This window comes from Canis aureus, chromosome 14, assembly GCF_053574225.1.
Source record: "Canis aureus isolate CA01 chromosome 14, VMU_Caureus_v.1.0, whole genome shotgun sequence".
Taxonomy (NCBI): domain Eukaryota; kingdom Metazoa; phylum Chordata; class Mammalia; order Carnivora; family Canidae; genus Canis; species Canis aureus.
This window is the reverse complement of record NC_135624.1, coordinates 46,618,359-46,640,736: the sequence shown is the minus strand read 5'-3', so window position 1 is coordinate 46,640,736 and position 22,378 is coordinate 46,618,359. Positions and strand designations below refer to the sequence as shown.

General features: G+C 38.1%; 1 protein-coding gene and 1 pseudogene across 4 annotated transcripts in view; one reads left to right on the top strand and one right to left on the bottom strand.

Moving 5' to 3' along the window:
* The window catches only part of GABRB1 (gamma-aminobutyric acid type A receptor subunit beta1), a 368,711-nt gene that overhangs the window by 159,111 nt on the left and 187,222 nt on the right, over positions 1-22,378 (bottom strand). The window lies entirely within an intron of this gene.
* The window catches only part of LOC144283602 (dynein light chain roadblock-type 2 pseudogene), a 42,171-nt pseudogene that overhangs the window by 11,338 nt on the left and 8,455 nt on the right, over positions 1-22,378 (top strand). The window contains exons 3-6 of the transcript XR_013352165.1: positions 10,853-10,912; positions 14,814-15,008; positions 16,939-17,056; positions 19,443-19,520. The product of XR_013352165.1 is annotated as a dynein light chain roadblock-type 2 pseudogene (transcript). The remainder of the gene's footprint in view (positions 1-10,852; positions 10,913-14,813; positions 15,009-16,938; positions 17,057-19,442; positions 19,521-22,378) is intronic.

Sequence of the window (22,378 nt, the reverse complement as noted above, 5' to 3'; positions counted from 1 at the left end):
GACAAGGATTCAAGGTTATCTAAATAATAATTTTTCTCTTAGATTTTTGCATTTCACTGTGCTTTTGTAAAGAGAAGAGGAACCTGGCAATATAGGTATTACACAAGGAATTGTGCAAAGATTACAATTTATTTTGTAGGAGTGTGAACATCCTCCATTACATATATTCTAAGCAAGAGAAACATTTCATGTCTGACTTTATGGAACTGGTGAGTATATGATGGAGGTGGGGATGGGGGGGGGGGGTATCAGGGTTCCTGAGAAAACCTCTCCTAATTTTATTTCTCACTAAAGAAAGGAGGTTCTCTGATGCATGAAATGGCAAGATTCAACCTTCTTGATCATGAGACCTACAACTAGGAGAGAAAATGATCTATCACATTTACAAAATAACTCCGTTTCAATACTTTCCTTCTTTCTAAAATAAGGTGCCCCTCATGGTCAGTGCTATAGCCTAGATTTTAATTTGTAACCATTGTTAGTTCATTTGCTATTCTAATCTGAATAGAGTCCGAGATATTCATTTTATGGATCACATTAATGATAAGTACTGGCATATTCAATAAAGTATACAATTACCAGTCCATTAGCTATTTTACTAAAGAAATTTCTTTATGACATTTCTTTGGAAAACATGGCTATTATGGCCTTTTCCTTATGTACTGGAAAATTGTGTCCTAAAAAAGCGAGCTTCAAAAATCTTAGTTTTCCTGAATGTACTTCACGTAGACTACCCTAATGATTCGTTTTATATGTTTTTTTTAAATCATCTTAATTTCATCCCTGTAGGAGTAATGGGGCCAATCAAATGAAATTGTTACTGTAATAAAGGAGGGTGGGTAGTGTTCAAGATAGTATCCCTTAAGGCATTCGAATATACTTGATGGTTGGAAGGGAACAATTTGTAAATAAGGCTAAGGAAATGGAATTAGAGATGGAGAGACACTGGATCACAAAGAAGACAGCAATAATGGTGAAGATGGAAAGTTTAATTACCATAATTACCCTACAGAGGTATTTTTAATAATAAAGTCATGTTTTCAAAGTCACCTTCCTGGTTCGCCATTCCAGAGTTTCTGCAACTGAAGTCAAATTCTTTTGTATATTAAATTTCATTTCTTTCTGCTTTAATTAGGGCTCATGTTTTATGAACAGGGTTCTCTGTGGACATAAACAAATAAACTTTCCTACCTTTTTAAATTCTTCATATGTATACAGATAAAAATCACACTCTCAGACTTCTTCCTTTACCTTAGTTATTTTAAAGTATATTTATTCGATAGCCTAAAACCTGAAGCCACACTGTCTTGCTTCAAATCATCATTCTCCACTTGCCAGGGGTGTGCCTGGGGTCGAGTTACCTAGCCTCTTTGTGCATTGCTTTGCTCATCTGTAAAATGGGGTAATGATTCTATTTTCTAAGGTTATTATGAGGATTAATGGCCAATCTATATATATATATTTTAAAGATTTTATTTATTTATTTATTCATGAGAGACATAGACAGAGAGGCAGAGACATAAGCAGAGGGAGAAGCAGGCTCCCTGCAGGAGCCCAATGTGGGACTCAATCCCGAATTCCAGGGTCACACCCTGAGCCCAAGGCAGACGCTCAACCGCTGAGCTGCTCAGGCATCCCAAATGGCCAATCTATATTGAGTGTTGAGAGCAGTGTCTGGTACATACCAAGCATGATAAAGGTATTTTGTATTATCATTATTTTTGTTATCACATTGTCTTTGAATTTCTCCAAGTGATTTTTTAAAATTTCTCAATTTTATTTTCAATACAAATAGTTATGTGGACATAGTAAGGAATCTGAACAATAAGAATGTGTACAGTTAAAAGCAAAGGGAGTACCTGGTAATAGTTTCTCAGCTACTCCTCCAGAGCATTACTGTGTTGCCTTTCTCTCTCTCTCTTTCTCTCTCTCTCAATGAAAAGACCAAAACGTGCACAACATCCTCATTGTTCCACATATACAAATATGGTGATTAAAACTAAACACAGTACACCAGTAGGGTAGTCTAACTAACTAGGAATCCTTATTTTTTAGACCTTATCAACTGCTTTCTTTACAGCACACTGTAGCTTCTTAGCTGGTCTCAAAGCAGTGCCATATTGTTGGCTACTGCATGTGTGGATTTTTGTCCTGTGGAACCAGCCCTCGCTTCCCTGATTTCCTGAAAATGTGTAAATATTCCTTCCTCCTCTCCAATCCCTTATTAACATCCAGATTCTCTAAGAAGTTTTCCAGGGAGCAAAGAAAACTTGCAATTCCTATGTGATGGTTTTAAATGATTAATAGTTGAACATCAGCATCTCCCACTCTTTCTCTGAGTAACTGAGAACTTGGAATTCATGAAGCAAAAATGATAGTCTACCTACAAAATTGTAATACCGGATGCCCGATCCATTTTTTATTGCTTAGTTATATCAGATACAGTGCATTTTACACTTTAGCATGCTAGATGCAGAAATTTTAAATGAATCTAACCTATGAAATTTCTTACATAGAAATCTACAAGTATAGATTTAAAACTCTCAAGGAGGCAGACCCATAATTTCTGTATAACCAAAGGAGATAAGATATATGTTATACAAACATTAAAATATCTTCATAATTCATGCTGCATAGGCTGTGAGGGGGAGTTGGAGATAAAAGTTCAGAAACCCTTGGGCATTACTATGTGGATGAGGATGTGACCTTTCCATGGGAGAGTCTGGTTCTAGCATGGAAGAGAAGGCATCCAATGTTTGTCAGTATTCCAGTAAGGAGAGTAAGCAAAGATTGCCGGTGTAAATTCTTCTATGAGTGATGTAAGCCTGGAGTGTGCAGAGGGTCAGGGTGAGAGCACACCTACAGTGTGCCAGCCTGCTAACCTCACAGCCAGGTAGGTACATTTGTGGTCTTCTCCCACAGAGCTCTGTGCAAGACCAGATGACCCAGACATTCTTCTCGTTGGCCAGGACACACACAGGTAACACACAATAACCATCTAATTGGCTAACATTCTCAAATGGGGGCAAGAAGAGGGAAGAGTGAAAATACTAGTTCTATGCTACAACATCTTAGCACCTTCCCTTTAAGTCTAAATTACTTTTGAGAAAAAAAAAAAAAGCCACTTTCAGCATGAAAGCTCTACTGTTGCTGCCCACCATCAGAAACCACAATATACAGACTTTCAGTTTCTCTCACTGGAAAGATAACCTGTAAAACTACAAATGATGCTGTAGAGCTAAAACACAAGAATAGAAGCAACAGCTTTCTGAATTGGAAGAATCTGAAACCGATCTGCAAGGGAAATGAGGAATGCTGATTTATTATATACAACAAAAGAAGGCCAGAGTCTATCTATCTGGGTTTTCTGTGGCTTTTTCTAATTACATGGGCCAGTTTACTGAGAATGCACAGTTTGTGGTTCTTTTATAGAGGAATTGGAGGCTGGAAGAAGAATTGGAGGCTGGAAGAGGAATTGGAGGTTGGAAGAGGAAGAGGAAGAATAGGAACAGGATGAGGGAGAAGGAGAAGAAAGGCAAGGACAAGAACTGTCACAATAATCATCACAGTGGCTATTACTAAATGCTACCAAGGGCCAAGGGCCAAGGGCCATGGGCCAAGGGCCATGCCATGCCCTCGCAAGGCCTGATTCCACTAACCTCCACCAAAGTCCTACGGTGTTGGCATTGCTGCTGTGCACAGTCTGCACATGAGGAGAGTAAGGCACGGAACACGTTAATTACTTGCCTAGCCTCATCCATGTCTTCTGAAGCCAGCAAGCAAAGGCACCTTTACATTTGAGCTCTTGGTGACTCTGGATTCAGCTCTTTGCAACTGTAGAGTTACAGTAAAATCTATGGGTGTGAAAGGAGAAAGGATCGTCGTGCACCATCATGTCTTCCCTCCTGTTGAGCTCCCATTTGGTCTAGACATCCAGAAAGACTGCCTCTTCTCTCGCCGGAGCCTTAGGCCAATACAATGCTAATATCCGCCACTCTTGAAAAACTGAATTCCCAATTTATTAACTATGCATGCACAGTGTAGAGATACAGTCTATTTGAAAGCACAGCTCTTATCACTCAGAGAAATATCCTGATAATCACTTTGGCAAAAATAGGGGCTTTGGGAGGTGTCCTGTGATAAAAATTTTGACATTTTAGCTCACTTTTTAAAACTTTTACCTTTTATTTTATTACTCCCTCTTGCTTTTATAAAACTAACTCAGAAAAAAAAAATTAGAATCAGGAAATGATCTCCTGGTGGCTGCCTGCAAAAGTGGGAATAATCCTCCCAAATAATAAATAATCACAAACATGCTATTCAGACAGAGCTGCAGGGTCAGATGATGGGAACTCCTAACAAGGCCAAGAACTGAATAAATTGCCTCTTGATCTCTCCACTGAGAATAAATTCATGTAAATCCGAGGAAGCTGAGCTGCTGCTGCTGTTGCTAATCCACCATGTGTAGTGACTAATTTTATTAAGTGAAATACAAGAAAAAGAAAGATCCTTGCAGTAGAAATGTGCTCAAAGATGATTGCCTTGGCCTAAACTCTGAGCCCTGTGGCAGCAGCAACTGAGCAAGGCCAATTAGGCTGCTCATCAGGCAGTGTGGGGGCACCAGGGATGAAGGTGAGTGCAGAGCCACTGCACAGGAGGTTCGTGAGCACAGGACAGCACCCACCCTGAGCGCATCTCTAGGAAGATGAAAAACAACTACTGCTCTTGACGTTGAGGTGACCTCTCTCTGAAGATGGGTTGACCATACTTTAAAAAGTTTGCCTTTCTTTGACTGAAATATTTGAAAGCCATTACCTCTGAAAATTTGATGTTTATAATTTCAGATGAATCAGTGTGCTAATAACTTCCTTTTCTGTTACAAGTTGTAAACTCAAAGCCTTTTTAGACCAAGCTATAGTAGCAAACAATACAAATAAGTAAGACTGTAGAGGTTATAGGGCCCACCGCTAACCGGACAGGTCCACTGCTGATTCATTTTTCCCCCTCAATGTGCCAGACTCTACTACAGTGAAATATACACCTGGCCCTCAACTCAGCCATTCTGTTCTTAAGTATATATCCAAGAGATATGACCATGTATGTTCACCAAAAGACATTTACAAGCAAATTTATTTCTGATTACAAAACCTGAAGGTAGTCCAAAGAAATCTCATAATAGGAAAATGGATAATTAAAATGTGGTATGTTCGTACAATGGAATATTACACAGCCATAACAAAGAATGAAGTCCTGATACATTCAACAACATGAATGATTCTCAGATGTTATGCTGATTTGGATGAAAACACATGCAAAGGATTAAAGACTATAATTTGATTTATGTAAAGTTTGAGAACCAGCAAAACCAACCGATGATGATAGAAGTCAGAATAATAACTTCTTTGAGTGGGGTATTGTTTGGGAAGGGTTATAAGGAATCATCTGAGGTGCTAAAAATATTCAATATCTTGGTCTGGGGTAGATACATGGATGTACACCTTTGTAAACTGGCATCAAACTGAACATTTAATATTGGTTTTACCCTATGTCTACATATTGGTGTCTGTATGTCATAATTCAAAGGGTAAAAAAATTATACCACCACAGGACAAAACAAAACAATAAAAAAATAAAAGCTGTGCCAAAAAAATGAAATACTCTGAGCAACAATTTGGCCACTGATCCTGAACTTATGTTCCCAACTGTTTCTAAATCTCTTTCCAACACAGTTCAAGACTTACTGTCTTCTTACTCCTTAGCTCATGGTTTCCCTTTCGGGAAAAGAATTAGGACATCACAAAGACTGATTTCCACTTAATATTTACATTTAGGTTTCTATTCTTAATTTTTGGATGTTGTTTAATCTCCACATTTTGGTAAATTTTCCAGTTTTCTTCTTGTAACTGATTTCTAGTTTCATACCATTGTGGCTTAAAAAGGTTATTGATATGATTTCAAACTTCTTAAATTTGTTAAGACTTGTTTTGTGGTCTCACATATAATCTATCCCGAAGAGGTTCTCATGTGCACTTGAGAAGAATGTGTATTCTGTTGCTCTTAGATGGAATGTTCTATATATATCTGTTAATTCCATCTGGTCCCTTTTACGTTTAATATAATTTTATGTTGACATTTCCTAGCATTGCCATAGCTCACATCTATTTTATAGGATAGCATTTTATTAATAGATTCTTTAGTTAACTATTACATTATTTTTCAGAACTTAGGATGTTGCCATTTTTTCATTGAAATTAAATGAATTCTTTTAGTTTTCCATCCTCAGCTTATTTTTCTAGGGCTATACAGACAAAGGCCAGTAAGTGAATTCTCAGAGCCTATTCTAATGCCATATTACTTTTAAAGGGCTGGCATTATTCATATTGTCAAATGACATTTATAAGACTGCCTATTTGTTACATCATTAGGCTTGTTAAAAATCATTTTTTAAAAAATCAAAGTACAATGACTAAAATTATTTAAAGGATCTTTATTTTTAGAATGGAGGCAGATTTCCCAAATACTAGCTAACTTTTAGAATTTCTCTATTTGTGTATTATTTCTGATTACCTATTAAACAGAATCTGTACACTGACTATATATATTAACTTCAGTTTTCTCTATAATTTGGGTAGCAAAAGTTTATCTATTATGTTTACCTGCTATGTTTTCCTCATTCTGCTGTTTTAAAGTTTACTGTATTTTGCCTTACAAAAAGCTATCTTTATGTGGTCAGGCATACTTTATCTCTATTTTTTTTAAGATTTTATTTATTTATTCATGAGAGACACAGAAAGAAAGATGCAGAGACATAGGCAGAGGGAGAAGCAGGCTCCATGCAGGAAGCCCAATGTGGGGCTTGATCCCAGGACACCGGGATCATGCCCTGAGCCAAAGGCAGACTCTCAACCACTAAGGCACCCAGGAGTCCCTTTTATCTCTAATAACCTCCACTTTTTTGAATGGCTTGAGTTTCTCTTTCTTCATATTAAATGTTCCACATTTAAATATACTATACTTTCTTCTGTACTTTATAAAATAAGTTACATGTTCTTTGATTCAGTTGTAATTTATTGCAATGTCAAATGTGAAATATAAGTCCAAATTAATTACTCTTCATATGAATATCTAATTATGCAAAAAAACTATGAAATAGTGCCCACTGTTATATTAGTTTTTGCTCAAATACTCAAAAAAGAATAAATATATTGAAAACCCTCAATTTTATGCCTTTGAATATTTCCTCCTAATTTTTAAAAGTCTAACCACATTTGGAGTTCTAATATTAAAACATTTGCAAAATAGATAAGCAAGTCTATTATCAATCATCTTTATGTAGCTGTGTCTGTCTCCTTGGTCTATCTATCTATCATCTCTGGTTTTCTTGCCTGCTGCTTATACATTCAATATAAATATTTTGAAGATGTTTGCCTTTGAAGTGTTTTAGAATATTCTATGGAAACTGGAATTGACATCTTATTGCATTTATCAAATAATTTAAAGTAGTACAGTTTAATTATATTGTTGTTCAAGATAAGATGTTTACTTTCCACTTTCTTCAGTCAGAATGAATTGTCCCTTTCTCTGTGTTTCCAAAGACTTACTCATAGTTTCCACTTGCAGATTCTCAATGACTGTTTGCTGCTTAAGAATAGATTGAAAATAGGGAATGTAGCAACACCAATATTTATGCCCAAATCTGATATGTTGATGGAATGAAGGGAGAATTTCAATGGTGTAGGTGGCAATATCAAAACATGCTCAAATCAAAGATATTAATAAAGGGAATATTTTTTTCTTCTTTTTAAAATGCTCTGAATGAGGTAACAAGTTTAAGCCAGAAATTTTACCATCAACAAAGTCTTACAAAACAAGGAAAGCAATAAAAATTTTTGTAAAAGAAGTAGACAATGGGATTTTTTTTTTTCACAGAATGAAGCCAAGGTGATAAAATAGCATTTGTTTTTAACTTGGGGAAGCATAACAAACCTTAAAGTGATGGAGTTGCTGCCATCCTTTTGGAGTGATAAAACACCCTGAATTATTTAGAAATTTAAGTTTTATTAAGTTCTTATGAACAATTTCATAGCTTGCATTCAAAGTAATTCATCACTCTCAAGGAAGTCTTCTGTTACAACCAATGAAGAGAACATTCTACGATTACATTTTTCTTATTATCCTGTCACATTTCGAGCAATATTTTATAGCAACCATAGGTTTCAAAAAGTGAATATTTCAGGGAAGAACACAAGACAGTGGAGTTTATTCTTCAAGAGTAGATTAGTGGGGGCACCTGGGTGGCTCAGTCGGTTAAGCATCTGACTTCAGCTCCGGTCATGATCTCAGGGTCCTGGGATAGAGCCCAGTGTCAAGTCCCATGTCAGGCTCTGGGCTAGGGGGAGTTGGCTTGTCCCTCTCCCTCTCCTTCTACCCCTCCTCCGCTTATGCACATGCACAAACAAATAAAATCTTTATTAAAAAGAGTACATTTAATGATGTTAAATACAATTTCTTGACCAGCCATTAAATACTCTTATCTGAGGTGAATAAGCTATCAATGTCTGGTGTACTTAGTATTTGTACAATTTGAAACCATAGCTCTTTTTAAAAACACCATAAAATGTAATTTTATGTCTAAAATATAATGCATATTATGTTCCACTTTTTAGATTTGTCAAGGATCTTGCACTTAGAAATTGATAATATAGTCTAATGATGTAAACTGACATAAATGGAGAAATTATAGTACAATTTGGTAAGTTGGCACCTTAGTACATAAGATCTAAAAACTCTGAGAGGAGGAGCAACTAACCAATCCTCAAATAATAAGAAAAGTAGAATCCTGAAAAAGTTTGGATATGAGGGGAGTTAAGGAAGTTCAATTTCAGTAGTAACGTTTGGCAAAGAGTGGTAAAAGATGATGCCAGAGAGAGGCTGGAACCAACTATTAACACATTCATGTGACAAATGCAGAAGTTAAAATTTTATTTCAAATTACAGAAAGCTCTGAAGGTTCAGTGAGGTTTTCAAGTAAGACAGAAATACAATCAGCTTCATCCTGTAAGGAAGTGACTCTGGTGGCAGTATAAAGAATGGTCAAGATTAGAGAGAGAGACAACTGGAAGAAGAGTAGAAGTATAAAAACCAAAATGGCGATGATAATATGACTTATGGCAGAGGAAGCAGGAATGGAAACAAGAAAAGACATTAGAGAAGCATTTTTTTGAAGTAGAATCCAAAGATTTGATTATCCATTAGATGTGCTATGAGAAGTAGAGTTAGTCTGATGAAGGTGTCTGAAGATGTGGGTACTATTAATAGAAGTGCATCATGCTGGAGATGAAGCAGACTTGCAGGGGAATATTATGAGTTCCACCTTAGAACTTACAAGGTGAGTTAAGTGCTAAATCTGAAATGTGTGCAGGGAGTCTAGATGTAATTAAATTCAGGGTCAGATGACAAAGTTTTCAGCAAAAACCATTGTTTTTAAAATCACAAAAGCAGATGATTATGGATGGACCAAATGAGAAGAGCTGGTTTAGAAACCTGGGGAAAATTAACATTTGAAGGATTGTTAAAGGATGAGAGAAGGTAATAGAATAAAGAGAAGACAGGGATCCCTGGGTGGCTCAGCGGTTTCGCGCCTGCTTTTGGCCCAGGACGTGATCCGGGAGTTCCGGGATTAAGTCCCGCATCTGGCTCCCAGCATGGAGCCTGCTTCTCCCTCTGCCTGTGTCTCTGCCTCTCTCTATCATAAATAAATAAAAATAAATCTTAAAAAAAAATAAAAAAAGAGAAGAAATAGGAAAGTTCTACCTCAAAAGCCAAAGAATAGAGAAAATACATAAACATGTAAATACCTAAGATATACCTAATAGAATGAGGATTAAAAATAGTTATCTGGATTTGGCAATTAGAAATTGCTGGTGATCTTAGTGAAAGAAATATGAGAAGTCAGTATTATCATCCTTGACCAAGCTCATGACTGCTGTATTTGAAGCTGTGAACAGTGGCTCTGGTTGTGGGGATTTTAGAGTTGGACACTTGTTAAAAGAACCAGGAAGGACCTTGACCCTAACACTGTTGTGACAGGTGAGAGAGAAGTTAACTTTAATACCATGGGCAAAACTCTAATTTACAGTCATGTTTATAGCTTGCTTCTTCTATCTGTAAACTAGAAGGATAAAACCTACTGTTTTGTAGGGAATTGTTGGAAAGAACAAGAAGGTCTATACAAAGGGTTTGAAGATACATGGAACTTTGATATAGTATTTTAAGAACACAATGTACTGAGTATAATTATGAGCATCATCAATTTGTTGCCTCGGAAAACCTTTACTGAAACTCCAACAGAGTTGAACACAGATACAATGCCCAAAATTTCTAGGTAATTGTGATTGTCCTCTTCATGGCTGTGTTGAAAATAAAGGACTAACAATAGGCCTTCCCATGCCCATAATAGTGGGCATGAGTACCCACTATTATGTTCCAGGCATGTTGTAAATACAGTTCATGTACCCAAAGAGCTCACAGTATCTCCATGCTCAATACAAAAAGCTAACCTAGTCCCTCAAATCACTGGATTTGTCTATCTCCAGGGTCTCCACCTCCCAGGCAACTGCTGCATTGTTACTTTGTGTTTTCCAATAATAAAAAACACTTTATAATAGACTAATTTCCACTGCTATCCAGTAAATTCTGATTTCTTCCTAAGTACATTTAGAGCACTAAGGAAGTGATTTATCATCATAGAAGCAGAACATTTCTAGCTTTTAGTGATTGAGTCATAGGTTGCTAGACCATTGGTGATTATAACGTGGCTATAATTATTTTTTTCAATCTCGTCCTTTTACAGATGAAAGAACTGAGACCCAAAGAAGTCAGATGACTAACACAGAGCATTACTGTGATTTCAGTTAAGCATATGACATTTCTATTTGCTGACAACCATGATTCTCTTGAAATAGCTAATTTATTTTAAACTTCTCTTATGGAAAAATCAATTTTACCAAACCCATCATGCACTGTTGTTTTAATACAAATGCCTTAATTATTAGTTAATTGGTTTGAATTTTCCAGTAGCTTCTAAAGCCTCACCAGTGCCGATGTGCCTTTAGGAAGGAACAAAGGATTGGGACTCAAGAGCTTTTGCCTCTGGTCCAGCGTTTTGAAGCTTATCCCTAAACCCACAGTTTCTGACTGCAGACTGAATTGATAGGTATGGAAGACCTTAAAGCCTTTTACCTTATAAATCCAGCCCTGTCAAGAGTCCCAGTCTGACTGAAGCCTCAAATGAAGGTCTATTATATGAAATTGGGCAGCTCTTTGACTGTCTTCCATGGGATATTCAGAAGGTATTCCAAAGACAATGAAGGCCAAATTCCATATAATGGACCCTTCCCCCAGAGCATAAATGCCCAAGATGGATGTCACTGAAGTTCCAGGCATTGTTTTAGACCTGGGATTTCTAATTAACAGAGTCACAGTGTTGTGAGAAAACACAGATGCAGGAGAGAAAATAAACAGCAAGTTAGCAAGTTCAATGTCAGGCATTGGCATTCATGCCTTCTTTGATTTGACCCATAGAACTGTGCTCCTGGTTAGTTCCTCCAAATGGTATCTGTTCTGTTTGGACTAGAATGAAATCTGTATCATAATCATTGAACTTTTTGCCATTCCAAGGAGGTGGAGGGCACATTAAATATCCTCTTTCCCCACTACTATCTCTCTCAAAATCTCCTCTCCCTGAAATGATTAGAGCTCCTTCTTACCTTTGTGCATGGATTTGAGTGCAGTTTTTTTTTTTTTAAATCACTTTTCAGAGGTAATCATGGCATGTGCTCCCAGTTGTGGTTTATAGGAGGATCCAATGGGCATTCCCTCCAGCATCATTTAGCTCCCCAGCGGCACTGCCCACTTCCAGACTCAACTTCCTTCCCTCCTGTCACCTAACCCTCCCCCATACCACACACTCGTATAATTCATTGGCAGCAAGCTTCATTCTTAGCTAGCTTCAAGGCTTTGGGGAAATGAAAGGTAGTTCTTCAACAAAATGTGGGGGGTTTCCTTATTTTTATAACAATAATTTTTTTCCCTACAATTCAGGCTTTATTATAGCAACAATAATTTATTTTGCCAAATGTTTCCTTTGAAAGCTAGCACAATCCAATAAAGTATCACTTGTAAGTGCATTGTATTTATTTCCTATTGCTGTTGTAACAAATTATCACACATTTGGCAGTTTAAAACAACAGAAATTTATTCTGTTATAGTTCTGGAGGCCAAATTCCCACAATTAAGGTGTTGGCAGGGCCACACTCTCTCCAGAAGCTCCAGTGGAGAATCTCCTCCTTGTTCTTCCAGTTTCTGATGGTTTCCGAAAGTGAGCATTTTTTTTTTTTTTTTAAGATTTGTTTATTTATTTGAGAGAGAGAGCTTGAGAAGACAGGGGGCAGGGGCAGAGGGACAGAGAGTCCTAAGCAGACTCCACGTTGAGCACAGAGGGGAGCTAGATCTCGTGACTCTGAGATTAGGGCCTTGAGATCACAATCACAACCTGAGCTGAAACCAAGAGTCAGACGCTTGACCGACTGTGCCACCCAATATCTCTTCTAAGGACACATGTGATTGCATTTTGGGTCCTCCATGATACCAGCATAAGTAACTTTTCTCATAATCTTTAACTTAGTCACATGTATGCTTGTGAGAGAGAGGCAGAGGGCACGTTGAGATAGACACACACAAGGGGAAAGGTGGTGTGAAAATGGGCCAGATAACTGGAATGAGACAGCCATAGTTGAAAACTGCTCAACTTCACAGGGCGTCTGGGTGGGTGGCATAAGCAACCCTTCCCATAATCTTTAACTTAGTCACACTGTTTACAATATAAGGTAATATTTACTCTTTTACTACACAAGGTAAATGTACATAGGTTTCAACAATTAGGAAGTGGCCTTACTTTTGAGATATTCAGCCTACCACAAACATTATGGTTACCAAAAGTCTATTTTTGCTTGGACATTCTTTTCTTTCTAGAAATCCATACAGAATTATCTGATACTTGGATGTCACACAAGCCATTTAATGAACTTCGCACATCTAATGGTTGTGGTATAGTCCGTGGCAAATAAACACTACTTCTTTCCCTGTCCCCTTTCCTTAACATACACTGAGTCTTTCTTATACAATAAGCTACACCAATACTGAGTGGACATTCAGCATGAGTTTCATTCATTCATCTGATTTCTTTTGGCAAACATGTATTGAACCTCATACATCTGTCAGGTTTGAGCCAGACATGCCAAATAATTTAGCTCACTTAATTTTCCAACAGCCATTTGAATAAGAGCTTGGCGTCATGATTAAGATGTAGTGTTTTGAAGTCAGACAGACTAGATTCCAATCTAGCTTCCCGACTTCTTAACTATGGGAGTATACATCTATACTGACGACAAGAGAGTTCTAGTGTTCTCTACTTGGGTCAGTCTTGAGAGATGCATTAAACCAAAACTTATACCTAAGGCACAGTATAATAGAGTTAGAAAGTGTGTGTGATATTCCCATTTGCCCCTCCAGACCCACTCTCCACCCTTTATTCACTCTCCTTGATGTCCCAGGATGATATCCTATATGGATAATAGAGAGGGCTTTGTGACCTTTTGGCTTCCTTTTGGATCTGGCCAACAGAACCCAGTAGCAGCAGATTAGAGGGTGGGAGGACAGTGAAGTCACAGTATCTGTTACTTTAGCTCCCACCTTGTGGGCTCCCCTCGGTATCAGGTGACCCTCCTATAAAGCCACTCTCTCTCACCAGTCCCTTTAAGGGACCTCACTATTAGTTGGTCTAGGTATTGGATTCTGTGTCTGTTGATCCCCCTAAACTCTGCCTCACTTTTGCAGAGTCCCTTGATTAGACTTTCTCCAAATAACCAAGTTTGAATGTGTCATCTCTTCCTATCCTGACCAGCATAGCAAGGTCAAGTATTACTTAGCTATTGTCAACTCCAAAGGGTGGAGTAATGTCCCTGAATTTGCAAATAACTTTTAGACTTGGACAAAGATTCTCAGATCCCTGGTGTTCCATGGCTTGAAAGGCAGTTTCATAAAGCCATTTCCACCACCAAACATGTTAGCTGAGCCTTAACCCTGAATCTGAACAGGGTTCTTGGGTTTGAAATGCGAGAAGAGAAGTCTGAAACTTCCGTTAGGACTAAAAGACTCACCAGGTGGACAGATTCATACTGTAAAGCACCATTGTGTTGAGAATATGTGAAATTATCCTGCCCATTTTTTTTATGAAACATCTGATACTGCGTACCTCTTTGAGAATGTGGATTATGTCTTTTTCTTTTCTTTTTAAAAAAATATTTATTCATGAGAGACACACACAGAGAGAGGTATAGACACAAGCAGAGGCAGAAGCAGGCTCCATTCCATGCAAGGAGCCTGATGTGGGACTCGATCCCAGATCTCCAGGACCACACCCTGGGCTGAAGGTGGTACTAAACCACTGAGCCACCCGGGCTGCCCAATTCTTTTCTTTTTTTAAAGGAATGATATAGCATAGTAGTCAGGGGTCAAGAAGCATGTGCTAATCTCTCTGATGTGACTTCAGCTCTGCAAATTATTATTTTCATAATCTGAGACAAGTTATTCAGTCTCCCTAAAAAAACAGTTGTTATCTCATGTTTGTTTTAAGGAATAAAAGCACTCATAGTAATTGTAGTGAATGCAGTGGTGGACTGCAGAGAACTTCCTTTAGGACTAAAAGACTCATCCATAAGGTTTTTTTTGTTTTGTTTTGTTTTGTTTTTCAGGAACTGCTCTTCATTGAAGTAAACTGTGTAGCTCAAGGTTCTGCCCCCTGTGGAAGGGTATAAAGTCAGCCCTGAAAGGCTATACAACTTTGATCATCCTGTGGAATTAGCTGAGGCACCTGTTTACTACTTCTCCACAGATCAAGTTCTCCCTCTGTCCAATCTTATTTATAGCATGTTAATCAGCAACAGGTGGTGAGTGCTTTGGAGTCTTTGGTAAGACACTCCCCAAAGGGTGAATGAGAGATGGATAAATATCCAGGGAGCTGCTACACAAAGTTTGAAGAGTCTTCACTGTCTGAAGTTTGAAGGGTCTATTACCCTAAAATGCAAGGATGTTTCCTCCAAAGTTAGAGGGATTGTTTTATGTCATATTTCTTACCACTGAGAAAGAAGGAAAATACTTGGCAAGCTTTTGTTTTCCATTCTGGAGGTAGCATATTCCACATATGTGGGACCCATGATGCATTCTTCTTTCCAATTTCTCCCTTTTAAAATTATAAGTCTATCCTGTACCTGTCCTACCACTGTATTTTGGAAGCAGATAACTTGTCTGTCTTTACAGATTCACAGCTGGAGAATTTTGCCTTGTGATGAATCATGACTTTCACCCAAACTTGATTTAGATGATATTTAGAAGAGATTTTGGATTTAGAGTTGATGCTGGGACGGGTTAAATCTTTTGAACTGCTAAGATAGGAGTTAATGCATTTTGCATGTGAGAAGGACATGAATTATGGGGGTCCACAGGATGGAGTGTTATGGACTGAGTTGTGTCAACTCCAAATTCGTATGTTGTGGCTCCAACACTCAATTTCTCACAATGTGACACTATTTGGAGATAGGGCTTTTAAGGAGGTAATAAGTTTAAAATGAGGCTGTTAAAGTAGGCCCTAATCCAATCTGATGGTATCCTATGAGAAGAGATTAGCTCATACAAAGAGAAGCCACAGGGATGCACTTGCATAGAGGGACAACTGTGTGAGATAGCAAAGGGACAGCCGTCTGTAAGCCAAGGACAGAGGCCTCAGGAGAAATCAAACTGGTTGACAATTTCATCTTGGACTTCCAGACTCCATAAATTTCAGTTAAGCCACTCAGTCTGTGGATTTTGTTTTGGCTGCTCTAGCAAACAAAGACACCCTCCATCCAATTATTAATCAATGAGGGGATACAAAAGCCCAACCCCATTGGTTTGATTTAAGACAAATCTGAACTCAGGACTATCGTAGTTCCAGGGATCCATGCAGGATCAACTAATTACTCTGTTGCAACTGCTTTGTGCCCAAATCTGTTGCCTCTTTCTGCCTAATCCTGCCTCCCTCACTGTTACAAGTGTTCTTGATAGCACATCAGTAAGCCTCTACCTTACAGCCTGTTTCCTGAAGAGACACCCAAAGACTCTCAAGAGACACACAAATGATATAGAAGAAGAGGTGGCACATAGTAAACATTTAATAAATGTAAGCAATCACTATCAGTGTTACTAGTATCCTTACCAGTCCAGGACATTGCCCATATGAAGTGTTGATTATCTATTTGTTTACATGAATGAATGAATGAATGAATGAATGAATGGCTACTGTGCTAACTCTGTTTTGCTCAAATACTCCTAATGAGTGAAGCTGCAGAGCCAGATTTAACTTGATCAAGAAGTTATAGAGAGGAGCAGAGAGGGAAAAAGGTACCTGTAGCAGGCATCCCTCTCAAATTCTTGATGTTGAATAATAAAGAGTGTTATGCTGCATTTATTTGTATAAGCTCTCTTTTTCTTTCATATTCATTTCCATTTCAAAATAAACTGAGGGGACATGAAATGAAAGCAATGAGTTATGTTTTTTGGCAAGAGTGATTATTACTTATTCTATATCATTCTATTTTTTCTGTTGTCTCCCCGTGTTCCCGTCTAGTCACATGGTTCAACTGCTAGTATTGAACAGAATCACTGAAATAATATTAAAGACATTTAAGGAGGTAAAAACATTGCTTACAGCTACAATTTTCACCAAATTTTATTTAGTTCACACCTACATAGCACAGCCACTGGGACTCAGAGAAAATAAATGTGACAGGATTATGTGTTAAGATACTTATTTGTGGTTGTGATTTCTGCTTTCTCATGCAGCCAACCCCCATGTTGAGAAGAAAGGCAGGCCTCAGGGGCGTTTGGATGGAGGATTCTTGGAGATAACCTCTCTTCCTGAGTTTTATAAAAGAGGAAGAGGCTCAGGGAAGAGATTATGGTAGGTCCTTGCTGGGAAGGGGGAATAGGGAGGACTCTGAAATAAGAATTAAGTGAGGGGAGGTTCCTTGAGAACACAAAGGGGATGGAGTTTTAAACATCCTGTTAGTAGTAGGCCATTGTGCTCTGCTTCCTCTGGTTAGGGACTTTATACTTTTCATTTTTATTTTAACCAATTTGCTTGCTCACAATCTGTGGCTCAGCAATTTAGGATGGTCTGAGTTGGGCCTAACTGGCTTGGAGTGATCTGTGTGGCTGCAGTGATGTTGTGGTTGGACTGTGGCTGGATGATCTGAGATGACCTCATCCAGGTCTTGTGGTGGATGCTTAGTGTCTGCCCAGCCCTTCCTTTCTAGTTCAATAGTACTGGCTTTTTCTCATATGGTAGAAACCCTAATGCACTAGCATTTTCAAGCTTCTGAGTGCTTCATATTTACTAATGTCTTACTGGTCAAAGCAAGTCACATGGCCAAAATCAGAGGCAGTGTTGAGGGCTTATACGAGGATATGGATACAGCAGGGAAGGCTTACTGTGGACCCTTACTATAACAATATACCACAAAAGCACATATAGCCAGCCAACCTTCATAATTCATGGATTTTCTATTTGCAAATTTTCCTACATCCTAAAATTTATTTATTTATTTTTTAAAGATTTTATTTATTTATTCATGAGAGACACAGAGAGAGAGAGAGGCAGAGACACAGGCAGAGGGAGAAGCAGGCTCCATGCAGGGAGCCCGATGTGGGACTCAATCCCGGGTCTCCAGGATCAGGCCCTGGGCCGAAGGTGGTGCTAAACCTCTGAGCCACCCGTGCTGCCCCTAACATTTATTTCTAACCTCAAAATCAAGACAGTAATTTTGTCCTCATTTGTGGACTTGTGCAGAGCAGGAAAAAATTTCCGTTGCCCAACATGCATGTTTTCAGCTTAGGTCGAACAAAATGATGGCTTCCCATTTCAGTCCATACTGTAAACAAGTGTCCTTTTTGCAAGTTTTTAGTGGCACATTTTTCATATTTTTGTGATTCTGTCCGTGGTGTTGCCTCCAAGTATAGTGCTGATAATGCTGTCTGGTAATCCTAAGTGCAAGAAGGCTGTGATGTGCCTCATAGAAAAAATACGTGCATGAAATAAACTTCATTCAGGCATGCTGTTGGCTGTAAGTTCAATGTTAGTGAATCAACAATATAGAATAAATAAGGTATCTTTAAACAGAAACACACATTAAATAAGTTTATGTATGTTATGTGTTGATTGGTTGCCAAAAATGTTGTGACTAGCAGTTCACAGGAGCCTCTCTCTATATATATATTTTTTTTCTTTTTTTTTGCTAGGAATAGTGATTTAGTGTTTGCTAATTTGGTGTTTGAGGCAACTTCACAGAACCTAACTACCATAAACAATGAGAATTAACTGTATACCAGCTCCTATTTAGTGTAGTTTTAGAGTAGTATCCCTACATTATTTCTAGGAGAAGTTAAAATCACAAGCCACTTCTGATAAATTAAACAATAAAGGAAAGGATGGAGTGATTTGAATTAGTTCAATAACAATTCAATTTGATAACTATCAATTAGGTATTTATATGATTGGGCAAGGCAATGTCATGTGCAGGTGCTATGGCTGGGAACAAAAATCTGAACACTTGCTTTTATCCTAAAGAAGCTCAGAATCTGGTAGAGGAAATAAAGCAGTGGGAAATGTGATTTGGATTCACACAGAGGAGAGATGTTCACAAAGTATTAAGGAAGCCCAGAAATGAGAAATGCATTTGGCTGGCAAAATCAGTGCAGCATTCATAGAAGAGATATTGAAACATGGATGGTATTTTAACAGATAAAGATGAGGGAAAATGAAATTTCTTTTGTAAGAAAGGAGCATCATGAGCAATAGATACCCTGGAGAGGGGAGTGGGAGAAAGTCTGAGACATTAGGGAGTGGGTATATAATGAAAGTCTAGTGGAGTGGTTGCATCAAAGCTGGTAGGAGCTACCATTTACAGAGCATTTAATACTACTTTTTAAGCATTTCACATGCATTATTTCATTTCACCCTGAAGTATAGTATTCATAAAACTGTTTCATAGATGAAGGAACTGAGGCTCAGAGAAAGTAACTTATCCAAGGTGATGGTACTCTTCCATCTTATAGTCCTTTCCTATTTCTCTAATAAGTCCAAGCACATTCTTGCCATCCTCGCCAATGGTATTCACACTTGCTGATCTCCCTCCAAGGTCTTAACTCGTCAGCTCCTAGGACAGGCCTTCCTTGAACATCTTATCAAATCTTGATACTAATTATAATGATACATATTTATATATTATATACTTGTGTTTCTATACTCATCCATTATTTATTCATTTACTTGTATGTTTTATTCACAGCTATGTCTCCTGTACCATGTCGTAGTAGACCCTCTTGGAACATAGTAGACACCTGACAAATACTTACTGAAAAATACAGTAAGTTCCGGAAGCGCTCCTGCTTCTTGTATTATTGCTCACTTGTATATTTCCAGCCCCCAAATCATTTCTGGAATGTTATAAGGCACTTAATAAATATTTATGGCAACAATGAAATAGTAGAACCAAGACTGAAACCAGGATTATCTAATTCCATAACCGAGCATGTAACTACTATTCTGTAGTGGTTAGTTGCATAAGGTCAGAAAAAATTAATTGAATCCTAATCATAAGGGATCTTTAATTCCATATTCAACAACTTAAATTGTAATATACAGACAACTGATGATTTTGAAGTGGAGGAAGCAACTGAATCACAGCTATGCTTTAGATCAAAAGTTCTCTTTACCACCAGTTGGATTAGATTAATTATAGAGAAAGAGCCACAACAGGGGCTGGGAGAAGAGTTAACATATTATTATAAGAGCCAGATAATAGATCAATGGGGCATCAGAATCCAAAAAGACGGTGATGATTCCACAGATATTGGAGAGACCTAATACACAGAATGGTGGAGTGAGAGGTAGAAAAGTACAGAAATGAAAGATAAGAATGAGGTTCTAAGCTTATCTGAATAGCATGCTAGAGATGCCAATAATTGAAATTGGGAAGAAAGAGGTTTTATTGTTTTGTTTTTTAAATATTTAATTTATTTATTCATGAGGGACACAGAGAGAAAGGCAGAGACACAAGGCAGAGGGAGAAGCAGGCTCCATGCAGGGAGCCCGAAGTGGGACTCGATCCTAGGTCTCCAGGATCACGCCCTGGGCTGAAGGCAGGCGCTCAACCCCTGAGCCCCCAGGCATCCCAAGACATAAGTTTTAAGAGGGATTCAGGATCTGATATGAGCATGCTCATTTTTTGTTGCTAGTAGATCCTCTGTGGAGAGAGAACCATTAGGAAGCAGGAAACTTAGAAGCTAAACTGGGAGTTATATACTTGGGAATCATCTGTAGTGAGGTAGTTAATGAGATTGTGATGATAGATAAGATTGCCACATTAGAGCAATTTCAGAAGAGGGAGAGAGTATATGTATGAAGAATGCCTTCCCTAAACAGAAGGAAGCAGGAGAATGGGAAATGGAGGGATCAAGAGGGCCAAGAAGAAGGAAGAAAGTGCCAAGTTGTAATAAGATATCAAGGAAAGGTTGTTTGGATGAGTAGAAGGTCTTTGTTATTTATTTATTTGTTTATTTGTTTATTATTTATTTATTTATTTTAGAGAGAGAGATGTTGTGAGTGAGGGGAAGGGCAAAGGGAGAAGGAGAGAGAGAATCTCAAGCCGACTTCCTGCTAAGCTCAGAGCCCAACTTGGTGGCTTGATCTTACCACCCTGAGATCAAGACCTAAACCAAAATCAAGAGTTGCATATTGACTGAACCACCCAGACGACCCTGTAAATAGTTTTTAAAAAAAAGGATTTAAGAAATCTTGATTTGTAGGTTAGGTTGAAAGAGGTTGAGTAATATTTAATGTTTAAAGAAAAAAAATGGAACGGTAGCTCAATTGAAGAAGTTTCTTTAGGAGAAGGCCCTTCAAGATGTATTTTGTGATTTGGGGACAGAGGAGATTTGAATAATGGGCTTAACCACAGTTGGGAAGTGGAAGGCTGGCATGGCAAAAAATTAGAATATAAGAATTCTATGTTTCTGACAAGAGCAATTCTGAAATGACTGATCATGAGATCGAGGTTTCAGTAAGGAGATAAGTAATTCTTGGATGGATGTGATAGTCTGGAAGAACTGAAAGAAATCAAGATCAAAGGCACACTGCAGATAAGGAGTAGGTTCAGTAAGATCAGGAAGTGAAGAAATAAAAACTATAGCTTGTGTGTGGATTGAGTTAAAGAGGAAACTTTCATGGGTTTTGGTTTTGGAAGCAGAGGAATTTCAGATAAACTGATGTGTGTATAAAATAAGATGGTAATGGGATGCCTGGGTGGCTCAGTGGTTGAGCATCTGTCTACCTTTAGCTTAGATCATGATCCCGGGATCCTGGAATCGAGTCCCACTTTGGGCTCCCCTCAGGGAGCCTGCTTCTTCCTCTGCCTAGGTCTCTCTCTCTGTCTCTGTGTCTCTCATGAATAAATAAAATCTTTTTTTTTTTTTTTAAAGATGGTAATGACAGACATTAGACTAAGGATTGTGAGGAACAGAATTTAGGAAAGGTTAAAACATAATTATTGAAGTCATCAAAGGATGTAATCAAAGAACAATGACTAAAAGGGAATTGAGAGGAGGACCACAAACCAAATATGAACAACACGGAGTCCAACAGATTTTACAATGGCTCAATTATAATGAATGAGTTCAGGCAGGGTTGCTTACAAGGCTTGTAAAGCAATTAATAGAAGCACTTTAGAAAACAAATAATAATAAAATAATTTATTTCAGTGCTTTATATTCATAATACATCTGTGGAGTACTTAAGTAGGTACAAGGTAGTAGGCTAGGTACTACATCTGCAGGGAGTATCAGATCTCACATTTGATGCAGTGGAACTCTGGAAAGCAGTAAGAGTATTTCACATTGACTTTGCTAACTCCTTACAGAATTATGTTCAGTGAGTTGAACTTTAATATTATATTATCAGATTTTAACATGGTCACCACGATTACACAGCACACAGCATGAGACATTTTAAAGTAGGGGCACCTGGGTGGCTCAGTGGTTGAGTGTCTGCCTTTGGCTTGGGTCCTGATCCCAGGGTCCTGGGTTTGAGTCTCACACTGGGCTTCCCATTGGGAGCCTGCTTCTCCCTCTGCCTGTGTCTCTGCCTCTCTCTCTGTATCTCTCATGGATAAATAAATAAAATCCTTAAAAAAGACATTTAAAATATATTCTACCTACATTTACATAT